Source organism: Balaenoptera borealis (assembly GCF_965194805.1).
Source record: "Balaenoptera borealis genome assembly, chromosome: 8".
Lineage (NCBI taxonomy): Eukaryota > Metazoa > Chordata > Mammalia > Artiodactyla > Balaenopteridae > Balaenoptera > Balaenoptera borealis.
In genome coordinates this window covers 11,914,233-11,930,231 of record NC_138865.1, presented here as the reverse complement: position 1 = coordinate 11,930,231, position 15,999 = coordinate 11,914,233, and positions in this window count along the sequence as shown.

The following is a 15,999-nucleotide window of genomic DNA, read 5'->3' as shown; positions in this document are numbered from 1 at the left end:
AACAGTGGAAACCACCTAGTTGCCCATTTATGGAGGAGTTGTTGAATAAATTATAGTGTGTGCCATTAAAAGTGGCCAAAGTACTACATGGGAAAAGAATCTAAAAATGAGTGGATATATGTTTTTGTATAACAGATTCAATTTGTACACCTGAAACTTACACAACATCGTTAATCAATTATACCCCAATAACAATTTTTTTAAAAAGTGGCCAAAGTAGATCTAGATATTCTGATTCATCTCAGATATATTATTCATTCCAGATATATTATTAGATAATATAAAAGTAAGATGCAATCATCTTGAATAGCAGGATTCCTTTTTCTTTTTAAAAATGTGTGTAGCAATGTATATATATGTGTATCTGTATACACTTTGGAGCCAGGAAAGAGACGTAGTGAATGGAAATTTTGGGAGTTGAGATTGGTTGCGAGGAGGAAACATGGGGGAAAAAAGTGATGTCTGCCTTGACATTTTATGTATATATTAAATCGAGAGAGGGAAAGAGAGACAGACAGAGACAGGCAGAGACAGATAGAGAGAGAGAGAGAGAGAGCGAGAAAGATTTAATATGAAGAGTTGCCTCATGTGATTATGGAGGCTGAGAGGTTCCACAATCTGCTGTCTGTAAGCTGGAGGCCCAGGAGAGCTGGTGGTGTACTGCAGTCTGATTCTGACGGCCTGAGAACCAAGGGAGCCATTGGTGTAAGTCCCAGCCAGAGCACAGGAAGAGAGGGAGGTCCACCTCAAGCAGTCCGGCTGTGAGAGTGAATTCCCCTTTCCTCTGCCTTTTTGTTCTATTCAGGCCCTCAATGGGTTGGATAAGGCCCACCCACACCGGGGAGGGCCATCTGCTTTACTCAGTCTACTGACTCACATGCCAATCTTTTCTGGAAACACCCTAACCCTAGCCCCCCCACCCCTCCTTCTGCCCACTGTCTCTCCGAGCCCTGCCTCCATGGGCTGTCAGTGTCTAAGGTGTTTCTCTTCAGTTAGGATGGCTTGTCCCAACTTCCCTCTCCGACTTACTGAACTGGAGTCCTTGGCCAAGTTTCTGTTCTGCAATCTATCTGACTTTGGTGTCCCTGGATCCTTCAAGGAGAGACCCACGCAATTAAGCATGGTGGTTAGGGGCATGGAGTTTGGTGGTAGACATGGCCGAGTTTGAGCCCTAGCTGTTTCCTCTGGCAGTTATGGGACCTTGGGACCTTGTGCAAGTTATCTGTTGTCTTTAAGCTTCCGTTTCCTCAGCTGCAAAATGAGAAGAGCACTACTGGGTGTAGCACTGCCGTAAGGACCAGATGGGACAGAGCAAATTAAATGTTTGGTACAGGGCCTCGCACTCACACCTGCCCAGTCTCAAAATCCTGAGCCTGCAAAATGGGATGATGTATATATATGGAATCTAAAAAAAAAAAAAAATTGTTCTGAAGAACCTAGGGGCAGGGCAGGAATAAAGACGCAGACGTAGAGAATGGACTTGAGGACACGGGGAGGGGGAAGGGTAAGCTGGGACGAAGTGAGAGAGCGGCATGGACATATATACACTACCAAATGTAAAACAGATAGCTAGTGGGAAGCAGCCGCATAGCACAGGGAGATCAGCTCGGTGCTTTGTGACCACCTAGAGGGGTGGGATAGGGAGGGTGGGAGGGAGATGCAAGAGGGAGGGGATATGGGGATATATGTACATGTATAGCTGATTCACTTTGTTATACAGCAGAAACTAACACACCATTGTAAAGCAGTTATACTCCAATAAAGATGTTCAAAAATAAATAAATAAAAGTCAAAAAAGAAGTTAAAAAAAAAATGGGATGATAGAAACTTTTCCTACACTGACTTACTTTCTGGAAACATTATCCCCTGAACATGTCAAGTCCCTCCTTCCTGAGCTACAATATTTCTGAGGGTTCCCCAGGGCACCGACGGGGAAGGGTCTGGAATCAGGGCCTCAGCCTTCCTGGCTCCTCATCCTGCCTCCACACAGCTGCCTTTTAGGCTCCCCTTTTGCGGGAAGCCCGGTCTCAGACCGCCGCGGACCCCCCCCTGGACTGTGACAGCAGCAGCGCCTTTCCTGTTTCCTTGCAGCTCTACTGCAGCCAAGCTGCGACTCCACGGACGGCCCGATTCGGGGCTAACGCAATGGCCGAGAATAACCTACAGTAGTGAACAGAGACAGCTGCTGCTGGACACGACGGGCCCAACTGCCCTGCCTGATCCTGGCGGGCCTCCATCTGAGTCACCTCCCCCGGCCCAGAGCCCCCATAACTGCCCCAGGACAACTGGAGAGTGGAGACCCAGTCCCGCAGGAGGACACCTTGACCTCACCCTACTCTCAAGGCCATCGCAATAGAGATGTCTCAAAGTGTGGTGTATTTTCTTCTAAGTAATCACTTGTGCACCATACCCCCAGTCCAGTTCGGTGTGCTTTGCACCAACTTCCATGCAGGTCTTTTCATAATCTTTCCTCCTGGAGAGACCAAATCTACATTTTCCTCCTGCCATGTTCCAGGCTCTGGACCTTATTGTCGGTGAGCAAATGCTTAGACAAAAGGACACAACTAATTCACTCAAGTTTTCAATTTGTTTGAAGCATTGGGGTGGCCAAAAAGTTTGTTTGGGATCTTCTGGAAAACCCAAATGAACTTTTTGGCCTACACAATAGTTTCCTTCTAGAGTAGACAGCATGACTGGGAAGGTACAGACATATGCTGCACATGTGAGCCTTTGTACACATTCCCCTACAAGGGAACTGGGCCATTGCCTCCCCACAGCATTGACTATAGGACTCTCAGCACAGTCAACCATGCTCAGTCAGCCGCTGGGCTCCCATGACCAAGAGTGGCACTAATAGTCACAACATCTATCAAGCAATCAGCATATGTAGATAGTTGTCATTGCTATAGCTGCTCATTGTGAAAAGAAGGACTGAGTATACAAAGGCAGGACTTGAGACGAAAATGTAAAATCCTTTAAAAAATACCTTTTTAAAAAGTAAGCTTTTTGCCTTGCATTAGAAGTTTTTTTCTTAAAGATAAAGCTCTTCAAGAAACAAAACAAAACAAAAAGTTTTAAGGGTTTCTCTGTTCTTAATCGATATTGCATTTGCTCTAAAAACAAATATAATATAAAAAGAAAAACTCAAAGATGAGGAGAACTACTGCATTTAGATTCATGAATTATAACTTTTAGGAGTGCTATGGTACGGGCATCTCCTCAGCGAAAATATATCTTTTACTCACTAAAGTATATGCATAAATTCCTTAAGGCTAACAGCCTTTACAAATATTTTTGTCATTTTTGCTATTCATTATTTTGGGGGGTTTTAAATTCAGACTTTTGATTGAATGTGATGTTATAATGTGTCACAAATAATCATTATATTTAGCTATAAAATAAAAATGTAGCCAAGAAATCCAGCTATCAAAAATAAAAATTTCATCACACAGTAAAAAAAAAAAAAAAGAAGAGAGAGAGAGAATTGGGCCATTGGGAATGGGAGGGTGTTGATTACTTAGCTTCAGAAATTTATATTGCATCTTTGAGTATGAAGATCAGACTTGGAGAGCTGGAAGGCCCTAGGGTTACAGGCTCCCCTAGGTCAGGTCTGGGATTTGATTTTTACCCTCCTTCCAAGCTAAGAAGTTAGTCTGTTACTGTTTCATGGAATCTGGCAGAAGATACTAGTCTCCTGAGTCAGAGAAAAAGGACTTGATTACTCCGGGCACATACTGTTTTTATTTGTTGTTTATCTGAAATGAAAGTTGAACTGGGCATCCAGTATTTTTATTTGTTAAATCTGGCAAGTCCAGACACAACACATTGCGTGGACGTAGCCATATTTGTTTTGGTCGGTGCTCAAAGCCTTCCCTCCTTGGCACACCCAGCAAGGCACACAGGAACATGAGGGACCCCTGGGCACAGTGGCAGCAGCGCTGGCACGTGGCTAAGGGACTACAGGCATCTGGGGGTTCCCACGCAGAGGTGTTTTCAGCAGTATCAGTGGGACCCTGACCTAAGTCATCAGCATTTTCCCCCAGCGGCAGTGAGCATGCCTCAAGTAGCCCAGCACCTAGTGTGGGCTTGGGATTTCCAGACCAGCTCTCTGATATCTGGGTGACAATTCTCTTTTTTCTCTTGTTCTCCTAGCCTCCCTTTCATATCCTTATTCCTTTCACCCTTCCAGCCTTTAAAACACATTTAAAACCGCTCCCCTGCATTATATTCCTTGTTGGATTATTTAGAGTGGTGCTTATTCTCCTGGCGGGACGGTGACAGCTGAACAGATATAGCTACGGTGGCATATTCTTGATTGCTCCTGAGTGCAGCCCAGGGCTCAGCATGTAATGGATGAATAAGAAATGCTGACTTAAAATGAATTAGATAATTTCTGGAGATTCACAGGTACAGACACAGGATACCATTATCCTAAAATAGATGGAAATCAAAGGCACTAGGGGAGGGAATGAATAGGTGGAGCACACGGAATCTTTAGGGCAGTGAAACTACTCTGTATGATATTGTAATGGTAGATACGTGTCATTATACATTTTTCCAAACTCAGAGAATGTACAACACCGAGAGTGAACGCTTATGTAAATTATGGACTTTGCTTGATAGTGATGTGTCAATGAAGGTTCATCACCTGGAACAAGGATACCACTTTGGTGCTGGATGTTGATGGTGGGGAAGGTTATGTGTGGGGAGTTGAGGGGGTATGTGGGAATTCTACTGTCTTCTCAATTTTGCTGTGCATCTAAAACTACTCTAAAAAAATGAAGTCTATTAAGTATTAAAACATGCTTCTATATCACACACACAAAAAAGGCACTAGGGGATGTCACAGGAAAACTTTTTCAAGCTAAGTATTAAAAAGTTAGTGTTAGATAAGGCATTATATACTACAGCTCAAAAGTGGAGGCGGTGGAAGACAGATTTTGAACAGAGTTTATTTTATTTTCAGTACATTTTCATTCACAGTATTAATCACAGTATCACACTGTAATTCTCTTCTATAAATCTCCCCAAATGATGAAATGACATACAATATCACATTCATAGGAGGAAAATATTTTAGCAGTGTGAGCATAAATGTAAAAATGAATATTCCGCAGTCATTGATTCAACAATATTTATTATCTGTTACGTGCAAAGTAGAGCTAAAGTGACCTTTCAGATATAGTACATCAGCGTAAATGTAATGATTCGCAAGGGAATCTTAAACCATTCCTCGTGGACCCCATGAACTTGATTTCTGTCTCTCTCAAGCATACAGCGTCAGAACTGATGGCATGTGGGATATGGGTTGGGAAGATAAGAAGCCAACTGATACTTACACTGTTATTTGGTTTGCTAATAAACATTGCTCTATTTCATTAATCCTGTTTCAGGAGCCACTAAAGGAAGAGCAACTGCCTCTAATTAAAAAGAGGGGGTTCTAGCAAAACATCTCACTCAACCTGGAATGAACCTGCGGTAAAATTTAGTGGTTCCAAGTTGCTGAGTCTGATTCTAGAGATCAGAGGTGCTTTATTCACTAGCAGAGCTGGGGCCAACTGCTACTCCTTTGTATCTCTCTGTGATGGTTAATTTTATGTGTCAGCCTGACTGGGCCATGGAATGCCCAGGTATTTGGCCAAACATTACTCTGGGTGTGTCTGTGAGAACGTTTCTGGATGAGATTAACATTTAAATCAGTAGAGTGTGTAAAGCAAATTGCCCTCTTCAATGTGGGCCTCATCTAATCAGTTGAAGACCTGAATAGAAAGAACAAAAAGTCTGAGTAAGAAGAAACTCCTGCCTGAGGGCGTGAGCTGGGACATTGGTCTTTTCTGGCCTTTGGACTCAGACTGAAACATTAGCTCTCCGGGGTCTTCGGCTTTCCTGATTCAGATCTTGGGACTTAGCCTGTATAATCATGTGAGCTAACTCCTTATAATAAATTATTTCTCTCTCTCTCTCTGTATATATATATGTATGCATGTCCTACTGGTTCTGTTTCTCTGGAGAACTCTAAATCAAAGTAACAAAGGTTCCTTGTGAGGGAGGGATGCAAGGAATTTAAGGACAGGTTATCCTATCTCACAGAACCTAAAATATGGGAAGACAAAGCAGAAACATATGAGAAGCTAAATAACAATATAATTTAAATAACTGCTCAAATACTAACAAAAAGATGTCAAAAGACAGTGCAAGAGTCCCTCAAATGGAAAGTGCAAACAATAAATACTTATCTTTCATGCAGATATCATCAGAGGAGCCTTTCTGGAGAAGTTGAGGTTAAAAATGCATCAAAAAGGATGAAGAAAACAAGAGAAGACTTAGTGTGGATGAGGGAGAGGAAAGTGTAGATTGGCAATGAGTAGAAAATTCTGGCAGAAGTGTTAACTTCACGTATGGAAAGAAGGAAAGATAAGATTGAAACACAGGCTGAGGTAAGATTGTGGAAGGCACCAAAGACCAGGCTAAATGATCTGCAATTAATTTTATAGCTCTATATAGCTACTGAACATTTGCCTTCCATATGATACTTGAGAAAATTTAGTTCGGTGGGTATAGTGGGTTCAATGGTATCCCCTGCAAAGGATAGATCCATCCAGAACTTCAGAATGTGACCACCTTATTTGGAATAAGGGTCTTTGCAGATATTATTAAGGATCTCGAGATAAGATCATCCTGGATTAGGTTGGGCCCTAAATTCAATGCCAAGTGACCTTATAAGAGACAGGAAAGGAGAAGACACACAGAGATACTGGGGAGAAGGCCATGTGAAGATGAAGGCAGAGAGTGGAGTGATGCAGCTATAAGCCAAGGACTGCCAAGATTTTCCAGCAACTACTAGAATCTAGGAAAGAGGCATGAAACAATTTCTCTCTCAAAACCTCCACATGGAACCAACCCTGCCCACACCTTAATTTCGGACTTTTGGCCTCCAGAACTATGAGAGAACAATTCCTATAGTTTTAAGTCACCAAGTTTATGGTAATTTGTTACAGCAGCCCTAGCATATTAATCCTGAGGGGATGTGTAGGTAAATTACATAGGGCAATGAGCCTAGAGATGGAGTAGCTAGCTAGTAGGAGGAGGGTTTGACAACCCAAGTCATTTCTATGTGTTCTACTTTATTAAGGACCATGCAGTGTCTCTGTGTTGATTTCTCATAAATTCTGTCTACATGATACAAAAACAATTGGTTGCAAAAAAATACTTGTCAGAAGTTTAGGTATCATAAAATCCAAATCCCAACAGAAAATTTAAAAAGTATAACCCAAAATTGGTAATTGTTGTTGTGATGGTTAATGTTATGTGTCAACTTGAGTGGGCCATGGGATACCCAGGTATCTGGTTAAACATGGTTTCTGGATGTGTCTGTGAGGGTGTTTCTTTAAGAGATTAGCATTTGAGTTGAATTGAGTAACTCAGGTGGTCCTCACCAAGGCAGGTAGGCAACCTCCAATCTGTTGAGGGCCTAAATAGAACAGAAAAACAGAGGAAGTTTGAGTTCACTCTCTTTGCTTGATTGCTTGAGCTGGGACGCAGGTCCTCTCATGCCCTCTGCTCTCCTAATTCTCAGGTCTTCAGACCTGCACTGGAATCTACACCATCTCTGGCTCTCAGGCCTTTGAACTTCATCACTGGTCTTCCTGGGTCTCTAGCTTGCAGACAGCCAATTGTGGGAATTCTCAGCCTGCACCACGGTGTGAACCAACACCTTATAATAAATCTCTTTATAACAAATATAATAAATCTTTATATATGTACATCCTAATGTTCTGTTTCTCCGGAGAACCCTAATACGGTTGTGTTTTACTAAATTTAGTGAAATTTACTAAATATGTTGGTCGCACAATTACAAATGAGTTATGTATATATATAATATAGTAAGTGCCACCAAGAAGTATGGGATGCTACAAGAATGTATATGAAGAGGATCTGAGCTAGTCTTGGGGGTCAGGGTAGGGGCTAGTGCTGCTCAGGCTGAGCTCTGAAGGGTGGGTAGGAAGAGGCTGAGTGGAGAGGGGTGGGCGTTTCCTCACAGAGGCTGGAGGGAGTAGGCAAGTTCAAGGAGCTGCAAGGCAGAGTGTTGGAGAGCAGAGAGGAATGGAGAAGGAGGCCTGTGCAGCCAGGAACTTGTTAAGGATTTTGGATTTTATCCTAAGAGGAATGAGAAGTCCTCGGAGGATTTTAAGCAGGGAGTGAGTTGGTTGATTTGGCAGGAGACCAGAGAGGGATTTGGGCCAAATCCTTATTAGTTATGATTAGCTGTCACTTGCGTGGCTTTGCCCTTTTTTACCTAAATGGCTTGGAAACCTGGCAGGAATAGCTGTAAATACAATAGGATGCAAGTTTTCTGGATCCTGACCGCTCTCTCATCAGAATCATAACCTCAACCCACACTGCTGGGTGACTGGAACATCTGCCCAGGGACCTGTGACGTGTTCAGTACTGTTCTTCCAGGTCCTGCTGGGGTGGGACCAGACGCTCCTCTCTTTGGTGAGTTCCCATCCGTAGAGAACAGGCATTTGTGGTAGGGGAAGTTCTCAAAGGAGGAATGGGTGTTACTGGAGACAAGCAATCAATTCTAGGGCCGGAGAAGAGTCATTCTGGACCATCACTTCCTACAGGACATTTCCCCAGTGAAGCAGGTGAGATCTCGCCCCAGGGAAATTAGAGATTAATTCAAAGGCCACAGCGGTGGACTCAGCTCAAATGATCTCAAGGGTGTAGGCTTTTCAGGTTGGAGTTGGCTCGGCGTTTATCATCCTCTTTTTTTTTTTCTTTTTAGAATCTAGATAAAGTTTATTTAAAAAATATATTTACAAGTTTACTAGAACATTACATATGAAATGATTGTGGAGTGGGGATTGATACAAAATTTTCTTGAATATGGAAATATCAAATTGATCAGTTATAACTGCTTCTTGGTACCCTTATTTTATTTATTTATTTTTAAAAATTTTCATTGGAGTATAGTTGATTTACAGTGTTGTGCTACTTTCTGCTGTACAGCAAAGTGAATCAGTTATACACATATTAACTCTTTTTTAGATTCTTTCCCATATAGGTCATTACAGAGCATTGAGTAGAGTTCCCTGTGCTATAAAGTAGGTCCTTATTAGTATTCTATTTTATATAGAGTAGTGTGTATACGTCAGTCCCAATCTGGCATTTATCATCTTGGTCTCTTTATTCCTTCTTATCCGGTCCTTTAAACTGGCTGACAGTTCCTTAACCTGGCACTCCAGAAGGAAGAGATTTAGGTGTGTATTATTGTAGTAAGGAAGTTTAAAGAAATAGATGTTTATGTTTCCAGTAAGCTAATGATGTCTATCCTAGGACTCGAACTCAGAGAGCAGCATGGCTAACTAGATGATAGAGCCCGAGGCACAGGCTTGGTAGCAGCTGGGACAGAAGCAGGGTATAGCTTAGACGACCTTAGGATTTGTTGTCTACTTAGGGACATAACTGGAATGACAGCCTACCCTCATGTAGTGCTTCTTATGTGTCAGGTCACCTATGTGTCTAAGCCCTTCACATATATTAGCTCCTTTAATCCGTTTAACAACCTACTGAATAGATGCACACCTCTTTTACAGTTGAGGAAACTAAGGCACAGAGTGGATACCTCACTGCTAGTCAGTGGCAGGGCTGGGATTTGAAATTTAATTAAAAAAGGCAGGCACCACAGTGGAAAAAGAGACAAAGGATATAAAAAGAAATGAAGATATACAGATTCTCAATAAACTTACAAAGTAAGGTTTCACCTTCCCAGGAATCAAATATACTTACAAAGCAAGATGTCAGTTTGGTCTATCAGACTGAACAAGAATACAGTAGGATGATAACAGTAGAATGAGTGGTGTGAGAGTATGGGGGACATCTGTGCTTTTGAACACTGTTGGCAGAAAAGTAAACGGACACACTTTGTTGGAGAGCAATCCGATTTAAAAATGGGCAGAGGACCTGAATAGACATTTTCCCAAAGAAGAGACACAGATGGCCAACAGACACATGAAAAGATGCTCAACATTACTAATCATCAGGGAAATGCAAATCAAAACCACAATGAGATATCACTCCACATCTTTCAGAATGATGGTTATCAAAAGGAAAATAAATAACAATTGTTGGCAAGGATGTGGAAAAAGGGGACGCTTATGCACTGTTATTGGGAATGTAAATTGGTACAGCCACTATGGAAAACACTATGGAGGTTCCTGAAAAAATTAAGAATAGAATTACCATATGATCCAGCAATCCCTCTTCTTGGTATATATCTGGAGGAAATGAAATCACTCTCACAAATAGATATCTGCATCCCCATGTTTATTGCAGCATTATTCACAATAGCCAATATGTGGAAACAACCTAAGTGTCTGCTGATAAATGAATAGATACATAAAATGTGATATATATATATATATATATAGATACATATAAACCAATTTATATATATATATATATTTATGATGGAATACTTTTCAGCAGTAAAAAGGGAAATCCTGCCCTTTGCGACAACATGGATGAAACTTGAAGGCATTATGCTAAGTAAAATAAGTCAGACAAAGACAAATACTATATAATATCACTTATATATGAAATAAAAAAATTTCAGTCTCACAGAAACAGAGTAGAATGATGGTTGTCAGGCTCTGGGGAGTGGGGGAAATTGGGAGATGGTGTTCAAAGTGTATAAACTTTCAGTTATGAGATGAATAAGTTCTAGGGATCTAAGGTACGGTATGATGACTGTACTTAACAATACAATTTCTCCCCCTTTTGTCATGTATCTAGGTAGATGCTGACTAAACTTATTGTGGTAATCATTTTCCAATATATGTAAGTCAAGTCATTATGCTGTAGACCTTAAACGTATACAGTGGTATATGCCAGTTATATCTCAATAAAACTAAAAGAAAAAAATGCTGAATTGTATACTTGAAATTTGACAAAAATGTTCTTACTACAGAAAATAATGGTCACTATGTGAGATGGTGGACATGTTAACTAACCTTATTTTGGCAATGATTTCACAATATGTATTACATCCAATCATCACATTGTACACTTGAAACTTACACAGTAGTATTTGTCAATTACATCTCAATAAAGCTGAAAAGAGAAAACAATACAGCAGCAGCCATCCTTGGTTGTTTTGGGGGCTGGGGATCCTGTTAGTGTCTCTTTAACCTCTAACATCACTCACTCCCTCTCTCACTCCATCCCCAGCAGAATCACTGATGTGGGTCCTGCACTGTGTGCCATTAGGCTTGGGATGGGGGTTCCCCTGGGAGGGGTGAAGGGACTAAAAATACAGCTGAGCTGGGCTGAGAGCTCCCTGGCTTTGGGCCCTGTCTCAGGTGTGGCTTTGTGCTGCTTTTCTTTCCTTCCGAGAGACTGGTGAGGTTAAGCATTTGGAAGGATGTCACCCCCCACTGAAAGAGATGCATCCATTCTTGCCCAGTCCTGGCTCCCACCCCCAGCCCAGGCTGGGCTTAGGTCCCCCTGCCCAGGAGGAAAAACCCATAGTAAAGATATGTATGCCCCAGATTAATTTATGAATGTAATACCATTTTAATAAAAATCCCGTGACTATTAGAACGTGGCAAACTAATTCTACGTTACTAAAATTTATCTGATGGACTGACTAAATGGTTAAGTCTAAGTTTTTGAAGTTTCAGAAGTTTTTGAAAAAGGAAAAAAATAATGTGGAGAACTTGTCCTAGCAGGTCATAAAACATACTATGAATTTCCTGAAACGTCCTTGCTTGTAAAATGGGGAACAAAAATGCTTCCCAGCAGGTTTTTTCTGTAAAGATAATAAGGCATAACTTGTAAAGTTCTTAGCAATTGATAAATGGCAGTTGTTATTATTTTATTCCTGGGATAGCTTTGATAAATTTGTAGGTTTGGGGGTACAGTCAAAGAAGCACCTACCTTCTAACCTTTGTTGTTGAAATAGGAAGTGAGGACTCCTGTGTAGGAAGGGGGGAAGGGTCTTGGGACCCAAAATATGTCCAAGATTGCAGCAGCAGCTGAAGAGAGTGAGGTTGATCAAGGACAAGTATGGCTGAGGGACTAAATAATATTGGACCTCATCAATCAATATGTATTGTTTCACAGTGCTGATTCTCTAGCTGCTTGACCCTGGGCAAATTACTTAGCCTCTTTAAACCTCTGTTTTCTAATAGGTAAAACGTGGATTAATAATAACCATCTATCGTATTGCTGTGAGCAATAAATGATAGCACATGTAAAGCATTTATCATATTGCCTGGCGTGTGGGGAGGACTCCAGAAGTGGTAGCAATGATTAGTTTTGTAGCAGATGGTTGGTTTTGCTGGGCTATGCAGGGAAGAAGGACTGAGCCAGGGGACTGAGGGCTCCAGGCATGGTGAGGAAAGACGTAGGATGAGTGGAGGGTCAGAACATGGAGCCATCAAGGGAGATGGGCATGATTCTCTTGATATTGCCAAGCACATCAACTTGCCTAAGTCAAGATCAGACTTGTCTATGTATTGCCTGCTGTTCACCAGCCAATACTTCAGCCCCGGCCCCAGAAGTCCACTCTGCCCTTTCACTGATGGAAGTTCTGAAACTCAAACCATCTATCATGTCATTTTTCTTTCTTTTTTGTTTTTCAAATTATTTTATTTTATTTTTTCCACGCTGCGTGGCTTGCGGGATCTTAGTTCCCTGACCAGGGACTGAACCTAGGCTCCAGCAGTGAAAGCACTGCGTCCTAACCACTGGGCTGCCAGGGAATTCCGTGTCATGTCATTTTTCTTTGTAGCCACACCTTTTTCAAGTTGCATGAATGGACTGATGGTTTTCCTCTGCCCAGGCACTAGTTAGAATACAGTTCTGGAAGGATCTATTTTTTTTGTCTACAGGCTTGCCCATAACATTTCTGGACCAAGACAGGAGTGTCAGTGGAGACCCAAATGCCATCATCTTAAATCAAATACAGTCATCTTCATTATTCCCAGATTTCGGATTTGCAAATTTGTCTACTTGCTAAGATTTATTTGTAACTCCCAAATCAATACTCGTGGCATTTTCACCATCATTCCTGCGTCCCCATCTGAGGTCGAACAAGCAACAGTGTGCCTTCTTGTTTCAACTCAAACTGTAATCGAGGGTCCTTTTTGTAGTTTATTTAGTGTCATGTTTTTTGCATTTTCTGCTTTTTGTTGGGGATTTGACTGTTTAAAATGACTCCAAGTCTAATTCTGAAGTGCTGTCTGGGGTTCTTAAGTGCAAGAGGGCTGGGATGTGCCTTATGAAGAAAACACCTGTGTCAGATAAGCTCCGTTCAGACATCTGACAGCGCTGTTGGCCATGAGTTCAATGTTAATGAACCAACAATATATATTAAATAAGGTCTCTTCAAATAGAAGCACCCATAAAACAAGGGTATGTTTTGATCAGTTGACAGAAGTTGTAACCAGAGGCTTCCAGGAACCTAACCCTGTATTTCCCCTAAGAGCAATGGTTCCGTATTTGCTATTCAGGTTTGCAGCCATGCTATGGACCATGACAAGAATGACTGTATGTTCTTCCTCTTACGATGACAAGTACACATTCAGAATGACCTGGAAGGCAGGTTCCGATGACCAGACCTGTGCTGGAGAGCTGGCCCCTGGCCTGCAGCTCACTTCCTTGCCACCTTCAGCTCTGTGTGTGCCTGTGTCTGAACTCCCTGGGCTGCAGGTCCAAGCTCTGCCCACAGCCCTGTAAACAGCCCTCCTTGGCCACGGCTTAAGTGGACAGACAGGGGAAGAAGCCGGGCAAGCTTTGGAAACAATCTCAGGGCCAATTGGGCAGGGCATTTTGGGCATTCCAGGGTACCTGGGATGTGGTCTAGAAGGTTGGAAGGGTCACCCTGGCCTCGTGGATTTCTTGCCATATCCAAAATGAGGCCTCTCAAGGTCAAGGCTGAGGACTCTCCTGCCTGCCTACACAGCTTTTAACCCTAAGCAGGTGGGAAAGTGACGCTTGCTGATCAGTGAAAGTTTTCTTCATTTCTATTGATTATTTCTCAGGTGACTGCGATCCAAAGCAGTGCACAGGGATCTTGTACCAGAGACATGAGAATCTTGTCTTTCCTGTTTTGTTCTAGTATTTTGTCTTCTAGGTATTCTAGTATCTAGTGTTTCTCCTCCAGCTGGAGGCATAACTTGAAGATGTCTCTTCCAAGTATGAATGTGAATTCTTCTCACACCTCAGTATTCCCAAATTTCTGCTGAGTACTGAGCCTGGAGAAAAGAGTCTCTTTGTTCCCTTCCTAAATACTTATCCTAATGTGACAGGACCCCTCTCGCCCTTGATGTGGGTAGCAGGCAGTGATTAAGACAGCAACTCTCCAATTACCAGCTAACTGGGGGCAAGGGTGTTAACTCTGCTGCTGTCTTTGCAAGTAATTAAAAAGAGTGTTACTGAGATGAATTCTAAGAGGAAATTTTTCTGGAAGCAATATTTACTATCTGGAGAATTTCAAGATCTGAGTCCTTAGGGAGGCTTCCAGCTGCAAGGCCGAATGTGGCTGCAAAAGGAATAATAATTTTTGGCGCCTTGATGCCGGTGTCCACGTTTGATTGGTGCCGGGCCTCTCATTGGTTTTCTCATCAGAAAGTCAGGAAGTCAGATTGTATCAGCTCACTCATGGGACTATGAAATTAGTTTAGGGGCTGCTTAATGCAGTTGTGTGTAGGAGAGTGTTAAACTGACGATGCTTGCTTGGGGAACTGGGGATTAGTGTAGTTAAGCAACCTTATGTCTAGGGATGCCCCACCTCTAAATATCTTGTCTGAATTTGAAAACCGCATGTCCTAACGTTGGAATGAGAGAATATTGTCAACAGTGGGCAGTGAATATACTTTTGTAGCGAAGCCATAGTCAACATTTTATTAAAAGCTTGACTATATGCAGTGGAGAATTTTAAAGGCAATGTACTAATTTAGGGTAGTGTTTGAATATTCTGCATTGCAGCAAGTTTCTCTTCCTTTTTTTCCAAAAAGTGAGGTTTATTAGAGGCAGAGAGGAAACGTGACTCTGGCATGCAGCAGCTGGGAAACTGTGAGCTGTGCTGGACCTCGCTATGCCTCGGTTTCCTCATCTGTAAAAGGAGCTTACTATGTGCTCTAAAAGTTGGCTGTAAAGAGTAGCTTGGGCAGTGTGTCTTAAGTGCCTGTCATATAAGGGTGTTTGAAGCCATATAATGACTGTCATAGTTGCTGACTTTTTGCCCAGCCCATGGCTCTACCTTTTGCCACCATTTGCAGGGAATCAGTCCCTCGGCTTTGCTTTGTCACCGGGTCTTCGTACTGCCCTGAATTTTCTTCTTACGGGAATTGGGGGCCCATTGCTTGCGTGACGTGCTCTTTCACTTCTATAAAAGGGAGGAAATAATAGAACCTACTTGATAGGTTTATTGGGAACTTTGGATGAGTTAGTAGTGTATGGAAAACATTTAGAACAGTACCTGGTAAACAAGTGTTAACTAATTGCTAGTCCCTGGTCACGGTCAGCAGTTTATTCAGAACTTGCTCAGGGAAGGCAGATGGTGGGCCCTGGGCCCCGCAGAGACTCCCATCCCCGTTTCTGCTCTTCCACGGCTCCCCTGCACCCTTGCCACTGTTCCTGAGCCCCAGCATCTCCTGGCCACCCCACCTGCCCCCCTGGCTGTAATTCCCGTGAATCCTGCTTCAATACCACTGTGCTACTTTTCCAGTTTTTAAATAGATTATTCTCTCTGCTGGAAATTGAGTGTCTGTCTTCTCTGTCATCAGTTATCATTACACCATCCACCCAGGCCATGGATTCAGAGAGAGTCAGCGCCCTTTCCTCTGCAGTCCTCATAAACTTGGGCTTGCTCTGGATTTCAACCTTCAGCAAATCGTTCTTGCAGATATGGGTCCCTGCTCGGCAATTATCTTTGGTTATCGGCCCTCTGTTGATCTTTAGCAGGCTTCTTTAAAAACTAAGTTCTTTAGG